Here is a 6332-nt window from a genome sequence, read left to right as displayed (position 1 = left end):
GTCACCCGTTACAAGTACCGTTTACAGTTGTAAGTGGTTAACGGTGACCACCGTTAGCCAGTTATAAGTGGACCAGGAGACGTCTCCTGGCTCTTGAGATACATCGGTTAACGGTAGGCACAAGCCGGGAGAGATGGGTCACCGAGGCCATAGATAGTGGACTGTAGGAGAAGCCTCGCGATATTTGGGGACGTGACCTCACGAGGGTACAGAACGGTGGCCGATCGAGAAGCTGCCGGGAAGTGGCCGGGATATTGTGTTTTCAGGCCCGCCGACCGTCCGGATCGATCGCCGTAGGTCGTCCAGCAGCAAAACTCTGCCTGTTCCATGGTGAGGTGAGCAACTTTAGTTCATTTATACCGATTATTTTTATATTGAATAGGCACAGATCCTCGTTAATTTGCAACTAGCTCGAGCTATGCCCGGTGCGTGTTAAAGGGGGAGGGGGGTGCACACATCACCGCGAGTAAAAATAGTATGGTTCTTTTTAGCCCACTGCTGTTGTTACTGGCCTCATTCATAATTTGGCCACGTTCATCCAGATCATACATGTATCAAAAACACAAAAGGTCGGTTTGTAATATTCTAACTGGAGTACGTAAAGTAACACTAACAGACACAGAAGACTAGTCGAATCGACACAGCATCCAGGGTTCGCGGAAAAGGCTGGCCAGGCTACCCTACCAGGCTTAGTATGTTACCCTTTCTGGGCCCCCAGAGGTATGCATAGGGGCTTGGCCTGTAATGGAATTTCCTAGAGGAAAAATGTGTCAATAAGCCCATTCACGGTTGCGACTACGCATGCGCAATGTCAAAGGTGAAGACAGGACAGGACAGTATGAATCTCCAAACTTTAATACCACATAGTACCTGGGACTGGGAGATAAATGTGCTAGTACGAGAATGAGATACTGTTAGTAAGTTGGTCAAAATACCGTCAATGCAGAAATGTTCGCGGTGGTTTGATGTTCATGGTTTTTGCGGTGAACTTTCAGCGCGAACTTAAAACCACCGCAAAACTTTTGCCGACTTATGACTGTAGCGCTATTGTTACAAGTGCAAACACTCAATTTTCCCTATACAGTATGTCATTCACATTAAGGGGAAAGCTATAAGCAAATTATAAATAAACTAAAAGATTACAAGAACATCGCTGACACCTGTGTTCCCACCAGAGATTTTGTTTCATGTTTGGGAATCGAAAGGCATTCAATTTCAAATTACTGTAAAGCCTGTTGAATTTCGTCCCTCAAATGCAAGAAGTCATTTTCAGATGATAGGTCATAAAAACCTGTCGTACGACACACCTGTTTAAGCCCGACCATGTTCACATTGGTCGCAAGAAGAGGTCCATAACTTTTGAATGAATTGGTGACATTTTTAGGGCAGCCTTGGATGTGTTGTACAAGATTCATAGCCTCTACCAGGCTCCGCGAGATCGCTGGGAAAATAGTAGAAATCGGCAAATAGAGTGAAAGTATGCCAGTGGTACTCCGCTATACAGTGAAGCTCATGGACCCTCTCTCCGTAGCTAACTCCCTTGGCACACTATTCACTCTATTTGCCGATTTCTACTATTTTCCCAGCCATGTCGTGGAGCCTGGTAGAGGCTACAAGATTCAGCCACTACTAGTACTAGTACATGTATTGTCATCAAGTCCATGGTCTGATCTCTCATAGCCACACTGGAAATCATATGACATTTGTATCAAACAGTCAAAACCAACGTTGCCAGTGACCTAGGTTTTTGCGGTTACCTCTTTATCGCAAACTTAAAATCATTCTCAACCACCCCCTAGCGAAAAGTGAACTGTCCACTAATGCTTTCCTTATTACTAGTAAGTTATTCCCACTGCAAATTTCAAGCCATTTAGCTTTCCTAGCAGGGTACCTGGGTATTACAGGCACCAAAATACCAAAAATCACCTCCATTTAAGAAGTGGACTACTCCATGATCATTTGCACCTTTAATATCTGGTGCAAAGACCTTACACCTTAGTCCTCACCAAATTTACTTGGCTTACATAGGATGTCACGGAAGACAATTGCAAAGAGCATCATTTCGGGCAAAACTGCCCCCAAAATGATTAATAATGATATTGTAACCACCTCCATGCAAGAAGTGTCTATTCTGGAAAAAGCTCCTCCTATCTCTCCTTACAGCAACTAGCTCTTCCTCACCGAATTTCATTCCATTTGGCTTTCATAGCAGTACACGAGTAAAAACAAACTTGGGGCAAAATCATTTTCATCCATCCCCATGCAAGTTGTGGGAACTTCCTGGATCATGCTTATTTCACGACAAACAGTTCAATACCCTACAGCAACAGACTCATAGTCTCATATGGCCATGGCCCATGGCTAGGCCAAGGCAAGCATTCCTGACCATGCCCCTATAGCTAGCCTCTCTGTTGAGTGGTGTTGTACATTGTGCCCTATCTTTAAAACACTTCTGCTAACAGCCCACTTGACCTCTCCAAACTATATCTCACTACAGTCCACGTACTTACATGTTACTAGTTTGTGTCAGTAATACTGTAAATTTTGAAATGTTCGCGGTGGTTTTATGTTCATGGTTTTCACGGCAACCGTTTCACCGCAAACATTTTTGTCTAATACTGTGGCGTAGGGGTGGATACTGGTTCGCTGGACCTGATTCAGGCCTTTATAACATCCAAAAACCGAGTCCAAAAACCTGAGAGCCAAGAACCTGAGTCCAAAAAAAAAATGAATACAGTACAAATATATTTTTCTATTTTATTTGATGAAAAGTGTTTTGAGTCTACCCTCTGACAAAAAAAGGCATTTAAAATAAGTGCAACATTCAAATATCAAACACGTTGGTTTATCTTGAAAGTCTTCTCACCAAGAAACTTTTATAGTTTTGCTTGATATTGGTCTAATAAAACAAAACATCAACTGCACAGGATCAGGTCCAGGTTCAGGTCCCTGGACCTAAACTTGGACTCGGACCTTATTAAGCCGAACCTATATCCACCCCTCCTGTGGCGGTATCATCAGGTATGTGACTACAGTATAGCACTGCTGCAAACTTAAAACCACCGCAAACACTCTATTTTCCCCTTAGCACAAAATTAGAACCATGCAAACTTAAATGCATTCACAGTAACTAGACCACCTCCTAGTGGTGAGAAGTAAACCAGTTATTATTGCCTGAGGTACATGTAGGTAGCACAAGGATTTGCATTGGCCAGTGAGAAAAACTGTTGGCAGAAAAACCTTTCCAGTCCGGACAGCAGAAAAACTGTCCAGGCTGAAAAGAGGATCTGCATGGGGGTTCCTGGCAACACTTAAAGCTAAATTCAGCAGGTTTAGTTTAATTCAAGAGGATCGACAATGCTTAACAGTGAATTGGTTCACATTCCTATAGAACTGGCAGCGCAGCATCATGAATGGCCCAAGGGTGCAACCATTTTGTAGGGGGGTCTGAGGGCATACTCTCCCAGAAAATCTTAACCCTCTCAAATCTTAACCCTTAATACATGCAAGGAGGTTTATTAAACCTCCTTGATACATGTCGTATCGACATGAGGTGGGGTGCATACGAAGCATTCATGACATCCAAGGGTGCAGCCAACCAATGTAGGGGGGTCTGGCATGCTCTCCTATAAAATCCTAACCCTCTCAAATGCAATTCCTTACATTTTGAGACCCAAAGTTTGCATGTTTACTGTGTCGAAACCAAGATAACCAGATGTCCTGTTGTAACTTTTCATAGGGCAATGTTGTCTTTCGACTACGCCTTGCGATTAAAATATCAGTAATGCTGAAAGAAGAATTCAGGATAACAAATAGCAGGCTATGTAGAATTAATGGCAAAGCCGACTGGCTACGATTAACAGTAAAATAAAAATAGTAGACTATTGTCGATACAGATTTTCATTTTTAGGCGTAGTCAGTATCTCTGATTCTATGCAGGACAGGACACCTCCTCCCCCATGCAGACCCTCTCTTCAGAATGGACAGAGTTTTTTCTGTCCGGACTGGACAGGATTTTCCACCAACATGAGAAACATTTTTGTTGTTGTTGAAGAAAGCAGAAGAACTATCGAGAAGGGGATGTGGTGTGCTGTATACATTGGTTACCTTCACATGTATGATCTCCTTCATGTTGAACTTAGTCAAGGGGCTTATGTTTTCACAATCTAATCTTAATTGATCTTATGATGCATAAGAAAAAGCGCATCACTTTATTATTGGATAATCATATGAACTGTAACCTGCTACGAAAAAACATTATTCTTCCTCCTATGTCTAATCTCATTAGGTCGCCTGCTTGACCAGTGGTATTTAATGAATAATTCACATCCATACATACTGATAGTATCTTTGTAAAGTCTGCAAATATTGTAAGAAAGCTGTAAACTTAACCTAAACATGATCCAGTCCCACAGTATACGTAGTAAGTCCATGATGCAATTTGCCTTGTGACCCACAGAGCACAGCACTGTTTCATCCTGAAGTCAGCAAAACATTATTAAGTTAATTGTTTCGGGCTCTAAGAACTCAAAATCAGTGTTGTTCTATATCTGACTTCAAAATTTCAAACAAGTAATTCATCAAATAAAGTACAATAAAAGGTTGTATTCCTTTTTCTGATACTTAGATTTCAAAAAATATTCTATAGACTATAGTACAAACCTTACATGTAGGTGCACCAGTAAGAAATAAAGTGTATAGCTCCAATTTTGAGTGCAGAAAGGTGCACATGCACCCACTGTTTCAAGCCCTGTATAGCCATAGGCAGTATAGATGGAATACTAGTAGCTTCTCCTGTATTTATCATCACATGAGAACTCTAACAGAATGTTATTCCCTTTTAATACAAATGAACGAATTGTAGGTGTGCGCGTGTGTGTGTGTGTGTGTGTGTGTGTGTGTGTGTGTGTGTGTGTGTGTGTGTGTGTGTGTGTGCGCGCGCTGACATATTTAGATCTGAGTTTCTGATAAGTGAGGAGTCCCAGGGACATGTGTCAAAAACTTCACTTATTACATTGCACTTATCCTATGAATTTATTTAAATACTATAAGCATTAGGAAAAAGACAATGCCTTGTCTTCATTAACCCAACTTTCACCTTTTTCTTCTTCTTGTTTCTATAGGGGCTGACAATATTCAACCCAGACAGAGCATCAATGCCCTGTCCTCATGAGATGCCAGTGAGTGAGAAGCTGACAGTGCAACAATGGATTACCTGCATCTGCATGGAGGAGTCATGTATCAACACCAACCAAGTCCTAGTTTTTTTTAGAATGCATTGAGTCTGTCAAACAGCTAGTAAAAGTTTACACATGTAGGAATCCTTCCTGCAATTTCAATTCCCATTGCACTGTAGACATGTATGTAATTATTACAATGGCAATGACTCTGATCCACATGCTTTTAAAATCACACCTCAATCCAAAACACCTCATTAGATTAAAAATGTAGTAGAAAATGCCCCCGTTTTGCATGTCTCTTATATGTAACTTATACGTATTCCAGCACTACATATGCTGTCAGTAAGTGTAATTGTCCACGTCTTTGACAGTTCTTTGTGCCCATGCATGTATTTCTATATGCAATAATACAGTACATAACCAATTTGAATTGCATTGAATTGTCGTTTTCCTCTTTAGTCTTTGTTTCACTGTTATCATAACACATATTGGTATATTCCAAAGTCAATCCATACACGGAGGGTGACCCAGGAAAAAGCATGTCAGTGGCACCTCAGGCATAACTGATTAAACAAGGAAGCCATGCTCTCTGTTGTTTTCTATATTCTGTCAAATATTCCATTGAACAGCTTCAGAATGTAAGGTAGCTGCAGGGGAGTTAGGATAAATTGTGTGTTTTAGATGCTCTGTTGAACATGTATAGGTATCTGAGCAGTTCCTGATTAATTGATTTCAAGCTGTGTGCATTTTGTGATCTATTTACTTCAAACTGATGTGGTCATTGCCAATGTCAGATGTATGTGCTGAGACCTAATGTGAGTCTTGCCTTGTAATACCGACTCATTACTGTAACTAGTACATGTTTAGGGTAACAAGATGTTGATATGATCTGGATAATCTAGATTGCTTAATCTTTCCATATCAGTTTATTACAAAGTGTTATGCATGAGTCTAAGTTACCCTTGTTATGCACATGTACATAAAAAGTACAAACACAAACACTTTTCTATGTAAAAAGTTGTTGATATGGGATTCATTTTTTGTTGCTTTATTCTACTGCAGTCAAGTCAGCATAAAATAAACTGTGGTCTTCGAACATAACATGTGCTTCTGGAGTTTAAGTCAATAAAGCCAGCAGGATTTTAAAGACGA

At 40.8% G+C, this 6332-nt stretch overlaps 1 long non-coding RNA gene across 1 annotated transcript; it reads left to right on the top strand.

The window, feature by feature from the left end:
* On the top strand, window positions 1–6332 carry LOC136428675 (uncharacterized). The gene is made up of 2 exons (XR_010754644.1): window positions 1–335; window positions 5124–6332. It is a non-coding gene; the product is annotated as an uncharacterized lncRNA (long non-coding RNA).

Source organism: Branchiostoma lanceolatum, chromosome 1, assembly GCF_035083965.1.
Source record: "Branchiostoma lanceolatum isolate klBraLanc5 chromosome 1, klBraLanc5.hap2, whole genome shotgun sequence".
NCBI lineage: Eukaryota > Metazoa > Chordata > Leptocardii > Amphioxiformes > Branchiostomatidae > Branchiostoma > Branchiostoma lanceolatum.
This window is presented reverse-complemented; position numbering and strand designations above follow the sequence as displayed.